Consider the following 8,438-nt stretch of genomic DNA (forward strand, 5'->3'; position numbering starts at 1 on the left):
AGGTAAAATTAAGGTGTTAAAATAAATTAGATTATGTTAAATTGTAAAATGTCATTATCACCTGAAGATTACCCCCCTCCCTTCTCCTATGCTACTAGTTTATTTTAACTTCAGATTAGTTAACTTAACCTAACCCAGCATAGTCTAACTGCTTAGTTTAACCTAACTTACCGGGAGTGTCGAAGTACCGGGAGTGACGTAGTACTGGTGGTGATGTACCGGGAATGACGTAATACTGAATGACGTAATACCGGGAGTGACGTAATACCGGGAGTGTCGTACCGGGAGTGACATAGTACTGGGTGTGTCGATGTACTGGGGTGGGTATGTGTGATGGTCAGTGATGAGGAAGACTAGAGGGAGGGTGTGAATGAGGAGGAGGAGGAGAGAGGAGGAAGGAAGAGGAGGAGGAGAGAGGAGGAAGGAAGAGGAGAGAGGGTTAGTGTGGCGGAGGAAGGTGAAGAGAGAGTAGGGAGGAGAAGGAGGGAGTAAAGGAGAATGAGTGATAAAGAGAGGGAGTAAGGGAGATTGAATGATAATAAGGGAGAAGAAGGGGAATGTAAATGATAAAGAGGGGGGGGAGAAGGAGAGAGTGAGGGAGAGTAAAGGATAATGAGGGAGAAGAGGAAGAGAGTCATTGGAACTACTAGCCACTTCCGGTGTGGGTCATGTGGTCTTGTTATTGTGTTTCACCTTTGTTGTGTTGGCCAGTAGCTCTCTCAACCATCCTTTTACCTTATTGCACCTCCTGCCCCCACCATCCCCCTCTAGGTGTGGGTGTGTAGGGGGTAGCGTGCCCTTGGGGAGGTGGTACGTGAGTGTCCTACATGCCTGACCCCACCACATCCCCACCACATCCCCGCCACACCCCCGCCATGAGTGAGGGGGAGACGGGGGGTGTGAGTGATTGAAGACTCTTGAGTTTTGTCGCTCTTAACAGAATATATTTAGAGAGGAAGGACTTCAATATGTTTCCTTACTTCGCTTCCTTTATGTCACGAAATTGCTGAGTCAAACGGTAAAACGGTAAAACGGTAAACGGTAAAGCATTCGAACTCCAATTATTCGTGATTTTTGTTGTGGAGGGGGAGGGGAGGAGGGAGGAGGGAGGGAGGAGGGAGGGAGGGGGAGGGAGGGTTGAAAGCAGCAGTAATAGCAGAAGCAGGAACGACACAAGCGGGTATTTATCGCCACACGTGACAACACAGCGTAATATTACAGTAATGGTTATGACCGTGGACTCGACATGCAGCCATTGTGTGTGTGTGTGTGTGTGTGTGTGTGTGTGTGTGTGTGTGTGTGTGTGAATATCTCCGGTGTTTCGGACTGTTGACTGTGTGTGTGTGTGTGTGTGTGTGTGGTGAAACTTACCTGTGTCAGCAAGGACTTAGCAGAACGCCAAGGTTCTGTGTACACCTTAATAGTCAGCCCCCCTCCCCATCCTCTTCTTCATACGCCACTACGCCCAAACTTGTGGTGATTATGATGATGGTGGTGGTGGTGGTAGTGGTAGTGGTGGTGGTAGTGGTGATGATAGTGGTAGTAGTGGTATTCTTGCTTGTACTTCTGTTATAGTGCTCATAATGTAGACGTTATAGGTGATAGTACTGCTGTTGATGGTGCTTCGGTGTTACCTGAAGGTGTGTGTGGTGGTGTGGTGGTGAGAGAGAGTTGTGGTAGTGTTGACGCTGTGTGGTGCTGAAGGTGATCACGGAGGGGGAGTGGCGGAGGTAAAGTAGGGGAGAGGAGGAGGGGGTGAAGAGAGGGAAGGAGGAGGGGTAGGTGAAGAGAGGAAGGAGGAGGGTAGGTGAAGAGAGGGAGAGGAGGAGGGGAAGGTAAAGAGAGGGGGGGAGGAGAGAATGAGGGCCGACGTTTGCAACACCACGACCCCACACAAAACCTGGGAGGACCACCACGCGTGTTTCCTTCCTCACGCACTGTTGAAATTTCCTCCCGTCAGGTGCTAGTTTGGAGGCAGTTACTGGTGGTATGTGGGAGTATTGCCTCACCTGGTAACCATTAACTACCAGGTATTGTTCCACGCGCGCCTCACATCTCATTATCAGGCCCTGCTCTACCTCACACGTCTATATACCGTTTGATGTATTATAAAATTCCTCTGTGTTTTTATTCATATATTTTTTATAATAAGATTGATCTGATTATGAATGTTTAGTTATATATAAGATTAACTAATGTGTAATAACCTGTTAAAACCACAAGCCACAAGGAATCATCCTCAGTAGACGTCTAAGATAATAATTGTGTCTCTAGCATTATGAATTACATTATTAAAGACATGTTTGGTTAAGTTAGGTTAAGAATATATTGGATCGTGTTGTAAAGTGAAGTTACCTGCTTATGGTTGATACTTCGGGAGTTTACACTTGTTGCTTGGTGGAGGGCTGTGGTAGGTGTGGCAGGCGTGGTAGGTGTGGTTACTCTCCAAGGCGTCATAATCTGATGGTGATTCATGTTGGTAGAGACATGAAGGGTGTGCTGTGTTTGGTGCTCCGGGAGGGAATTACTTCTCACCGTCCACGTGTTGATGCTGTAGGTGATTATTTGTGGGGAACATTTATAATGACTGGGTTGTATAGCTAGCTGTAATGTGTGTTTCAGGAGACTGTAATATGGCTGTCTGTTTTGCTGTCTGTGTACCACTTTCTTGTATATTGATTCAGCTGTGTGTGTGGTGAAGCAGACATGTTATGGTAACATGTGCGAAGTGGTGACCAGCAGGCCACGCCCACTACTCATCACCATGGTCCAGCACCGGTTGGCCAGCGGCTTCACCACCTGCGACGTTACCAGTGAGCGGGTCGCCTCGCCTGCTGACTCGAGGGAACAAACTACTTGTCACGGGATCGCCGCGAGGTAAAAACCGGTAAAAACCACAGTTCAGGCGGTGTTCAGGCGGCGGTGGGAAACTTGTGGGTTGAGAAGGGTAATGGCGGTGGTTCCTTGAACAGCAGGAGTAGGTGTAGGAGGAGGTAGCCTGGAGCAAGTTACGCCGTGCTCCTTCACTGTTCGTGGCGTGCAGCCGGGGACATATACACCCTCAGGCTCTTGTCTCATCCTGTGGCCGTTCCTCCCCTAATGCTGTGAGGGACTGTGTGGCCAGTGTGAGGGACTGTGTGGCCAGGTGAGGACTGTGGGCAGGGTGAGGGACTGTGCAGGTGAGGACTGTGTGGCCAGGGGTGAGGGACTGTGTGGCCAGGGTGAGGGACTGTGTGGCCAGGGTGGGGACCGTGTGGCCAGGGTGGGGGACTGTGTGACCAGGGTGAGGGACTGTGTGGCCAGGGTGAGGCACTGTGTGGCCAGGGTAGAATGTGTGGCCGGTGAGGGACTGTGGGCCAGGGTGAGGGACTGTGTGACCAGGGTGAGGGACTGTGTGGCCAGGGTGAGGACCTGTGTGCCAGGTGGAGGGACTGTGTGGCCAGGGTGAGGGAGTGTGTGGCCAGGGTGAGGTACTGTGTGCCAGGGTGAGGGACTGTGTGAGGGTGGGGTGAGGGACTGTGTGGCCAGGAGGGACTGTGTAGTGAAGACGTGGCCAGGGTGAGGGACGTGTGGCCAGGTGAGGTACTGTGTGCGGGTGAGGGACTGTGTGGCCAGGGTGGGGGACTGTGTGGGGTGAGGGCTGTGGAAGGTGAGGTACGTGTGGCCAGGGTGAGGGACTGTGTGGCCAGGGTGAGGGATGTGGCCAGGGTGAGGGACTGTGTGGCCAGGTGTGAGGACTGTGTGGCTGGGGTGAAGGACTGTGTGGCCAGGGTGAGGGACTGTGTGGCCAGGGTGAGGGACTGTGTGGGGTGAGGGGCTGTGTGGCCAGGGTGAGGTACGTGTCAGGGGGACTGTGTGGCCAGGGTGAGGACTGTGGCCAAGGTGAGGGACTGTGTGGGCAGGGTGAGGACTGTGGGGGTGAGGACCTGTGTGGCCAGGGTGGGGGACTGTGTGCCAGGGTGAGGACTGTGTGGCCAGGGTGGGGACTGTGTGTGGGGTGGGCCAGGGTGAGGGACTGTGTGGCCAGGGTGGAGGACTGTGTGGCCAGGGTGAGGGACTGTGTGACCAGGGTGAGGGACTGTGGCCAGGGTGAGGGACTGTGTGGCCAGGGTGAGGGACTGTGTGGCCAGGGTGAGGGACTGTGTGGCCAGGGTGAGGGACTGTGCCAAGGTGTGGGACTGTGTGCCAGGGTGAGGGACTGTGTGGCCAGGGTGAGGGACTGTGTGGCCAGGGTGAGGGGCCAGTGGCAGGGTGAGGTACTGTGGCCAGGGTGAGGGACTGTGTGGCCAGGGTGAGGGACTGTGTGCAAGGTGAGGGACTGTGTGGGCAGGGTGAGGGACTGCTGTGGCCAGGGTGAGGGACTGTGTGGCCAGGGTGGGGACTGTGTGGCCAGGGTGAAGGACTGTGTGGCCAGGGTGAGGGACTGTGGCCAGGGGAGGGACTGTGTGGCCAGTGAGGACTGTGGGCCGGGTGAGGGACTGTGTGGCCAGGTGAAGGACTGTGGCCAGGGTGAAGGACTGTGTGGCCAGGGTGAGGGACTGTGTGGCCAGGGTGAGGACTGTGGCCAGGGTGAGGGACTGTGTGGCCAGGGTGAGGGACTGTGTGGCCAGGGTGAGGGACTGTGTGGCCAGGGTGAGGACTGTGGCCAGGTGAGGGACTGTGTGGCCAGGGTGAGGACTGTGTGGCCAGGGTGAGGGACTGTGTGGCCAGGGTGAGGGACTGTGTGGCCAGGGTGGGGACTGTGGGTGGGACTGTGGCCAGGGTGAAGGACTGTGTGGCCAGGGTGAGGGACATCTGGCGGGTATGTCTTGCCAGGGGTGTTGGTAGTGACATGCCTGTTAGTGCCAAACGTCAAGAGAGAACTACTTGTTGTTGACTTAAGGATGCACAGGGGTAAGAGGCTGTCTCTCTCTCCTCCTGCTGGTAAGGTGCGCGAGTAAGCACGACCCATTTCCTCCGGTGCCTTCCTCACCTATACATTGTTTTAATATAAATGTATCTGTAGTTTTTGATGCAGAGGCTGTGAGTGGCGTCGTAGAGTATATTAGTTTGGTGTAGGCTTTATTTTCGTGCGTGTAACAGGTGGAGTGGTGTGGTGATGGGTGAGCGTGGTGCGACAATACGGCCGAGAGCGTTACCGCACGTCTAGCACCACCGCCGCGTCTGCCACACCGGACGTAATCCCACGAGTCCTGGGGGTTTCTGGCCACACTCCTTCCGTCCCCCCACCCACCCACCTTCACCTCCCTCAACCCCACTGTCGCCAGCACGCACCCCACACCTTCACTCACACAGAGGGCGACTTCACGTACAGCTCCTCCGCGTCAGTGGATTACTGGAGCTGTCGTTGGTTTACCTGGATCACTGGAGGCTTCCTCAAGTGTTTACCAAGTTGTCACCTGCGAATTACGTGTTTGCCGGAGAGGGAAATTGTAAATAGGTTTTACTTATTGTGTGATATATGGTGTTTTTTGTCGCTCTGGCAGGTGTTGTAATATCCCGAGGTGTTTTACAGTTGCACAGCAGTGCTAAGAGTTGATTGGTGAATAAATATAAGAAAATGTGTTTTGAGTGTTAGTTGCGAGTTGTTATGGTGGAGTGTACACAGGGGTGCCCACGCGTGTGGTGCGTCGCGTGAGGTGTGATGGTGGGCGGCGAGGACCCCGCCCATGTGTACTGTGACTGCTGCTGTGAAGTGTCCAACGACCACCAGCTTCTCGACCCTCGCCTGGCCAAGGGCGTCTCCCCGCTTCCTTGGCTTGCTACCGACAATTCCTCCGACACTTCGGATGCCTCAACCGGGCCCTCCCTGCCCAATAGGGAGCCCCCGAGGAGAGAGCCACCGAGACAAGTGCCACAGACCCTGTGGGACCCCCTCTGCCCATCACGCCTGCCACTTCAGCGCCCCGCCCCGTGCCAGTGTGAGGGTGTGGCGCTCTCATGAGGATGAGGATTCCATCTACGAGGAAGTGGGCTTCCAATATCTCACCAGTCCCGACCTGGATGTGCTGGGACGCCACCCAGGGATAGACAACGGTTCTTTACAGAACTCAACTGCCAGCGGTGAGAACCTGGCCAGCGCATCTGCCACAGGGTTCCTAGGCAGCGATACCGTGGTCTTCCCCAACGCAGTGTTTCCCCAGAAGCAGCCTCGCTCCTCAGCCTACACTGGTGTCAGCACGGCGCGGGTGGCGTCCTGTTCTTTGGGCGCCCGTGGCCGTGGCCTCTGAGCCACAGAGGTGGAGACTGTGTCCACCTACACGCTCGATGACGACAACTTTAAGGACACCTTCTACGACGTCCGACATAAGAGCTCAAAGTCCCGGACTAAGGTCAGTAAACTCACCAGTGACGGGCGGTGTGTTGAGACACATACACCGTCTTCTAGTGATTTAAAGGTGTTTTCTCAATCCACTTACAGTAGCTCAATATTTTATTCTTCAAGTTTGCAGTGTTGCCCCAAGCTTGAACGATCATCAGGTGTGGGTGTGTGTTAGTACCCTGACCCTCTACACTACACACATTGCTTTTTGCCCAACTGAAGTGTAACTGACCGACACTGTTGACGACCAGCTGCCTTCTTCTGTCCGTGGGAGTGGATAAATTGTTTGGAAGGATTTAGCAGCTGTTCTTTAACTAACACAGATCAGACCTTGAGGTGCTGCCGTTGACAGGATTGAGTTGTGTGTAGAAGTTATGTAAATTGTAAATAAACTCCTTAGCAGCCATACTGGTGTGTGTGTGTGTGTGTGTGTGTGTGTGTGTGTGTGTTTCTTGGTTAGTCTGCACTGGTACACACTGATCAGACTTACATATAGGGACACATTGTCAACCATTAGATGCAACAACACAGCTCATCATAACACCACTGACTCAACTAATCGTTCTTGGTGAAGCTAACTTTTGTATAACGCTGAAATAATTATCTCACACCGAGTAGTATTGCGTTTCTCACATGTCTCTCTATTAAAAACTGACTACATAAAACTCATCACAATCTTGTTATAAAGTTCATGTGTTAACGACAATACCAGCCGCGAATAGAGCAATTTGTAGTGGAATAAAAACTCATTGGTTAGCATTACGAGCGAGACAGGTACATGATGGAGCCAGACCAGACAACGGTGTGGTGGCCTGACTCAGGTAGACAACCCTAGTGCTGGAGGGGGTGTTGTAGCGGCAGTAAGGTAGTTAATGTCTTGTTAATGTCACTTTAGACGTTAAACAAATGCGTACCCTCACTAACCCGCGCCAGAGCTCTCACCTGTATCGTGGCTAAACTGTTTTGATCTGTGAGTGGTTAGTGGTGTACGTTCCTGTGTTATTATTGGCTGGCCAGTAGTGTATCTTCCTGTGTTGTTATTGGCTGTCTAGTAGTGTACAATCTCAGGTAACATTGTATAGGTAACTTACTAATATTGTATACCATCTCAGGTAACTTAGTATAGGTAACAGATCACCTGAAGAATCACCCAGCTTATTTCACCTGAAGATTAACCACCCTAACACTATTTACGGGAATAAGGTTACGTTAGTTTAAGCTTGGTTAAGTTAAGTTTGGTCAGGTTAGGTTGGGTGAAATAATACAGGTACACGTTCAGGTAACTCCTGTACAGGTGTGTCAACAGTGGGCGTGGACATACCTCATCTGTCGCTACTGATGAAATAATTACGTTGGAGAAGGGATGAAAACGCAGCTCTGGTTTAAATAGAAGAGTCTCCCTTCCTTGTTATTGCCTCGTTTTCAGTGAAGGTTATTTACATATATACATTATAAGAAGATGAGAAGCAGGCTTTTTCTGTACCTAATTTATGATAGAAGGAAATGTATCTGTCTAATGTCCCTTAGTCATACGCCCTTTTTCCTGGTATATCTATCACTTACATGAAACACATACACACACACACACACATACACATACACACACACACACACACACACACACACAGAAAGTAAGTCATTGTTCTGTATGTTCGTGTGTGTGTCGTCTCTCTGCTTTCTAGGTAATTGCGTTTGATAAGAATTGTACAGATTCCAAGGAAATTCTGTGTCATTGCTTCACATTGGGGTCACCTGACGTGGTTCTTCAGTAGGTCATGTGGACGTTGCCTACTTTGTTAACATTGGTATCCACTGTTTAGGACTACCAACACACCTGCCACCACACCTGACAACATTTATTAAAAGCTTCACATTTGAACATTCAGGTTTTACCAGTTCACGACAATATAAACATTTTAAGTGTCCGTTTGTTCAGTCTCCCTGGCCACACACTGCACACGGAATCATTTTATTATTTAGTTAACTGTTATGAACGGACACATTGTCACGCCAAATCCATATACTGGTGAAATATACTGCCAGGACCCCGCTGTGCCCCCTTGTGCTGAGGGAGGGGGTTTGAGTGGTAAGAGGACCTCCGCATGAGGTAGCGTGG

This window comes from Homarus americanus, unplaced genomic scaffold (genome assembly GCF_018991925.1).
Source record: "Homarus americanus isolate GMGI-L3 unplaced genomic scaffold, GMGI_Hamer_2.0 scaffold27875, whole genome shotgun sequence".
In the NCBI taxonomy this organism is placed as follows: domain Eukaryota; kingdom Metazoa; phylum Arthropoda; class Malacostraca; order Decapoda; family Nephropidae; genus Homarus; species Homarus americanus.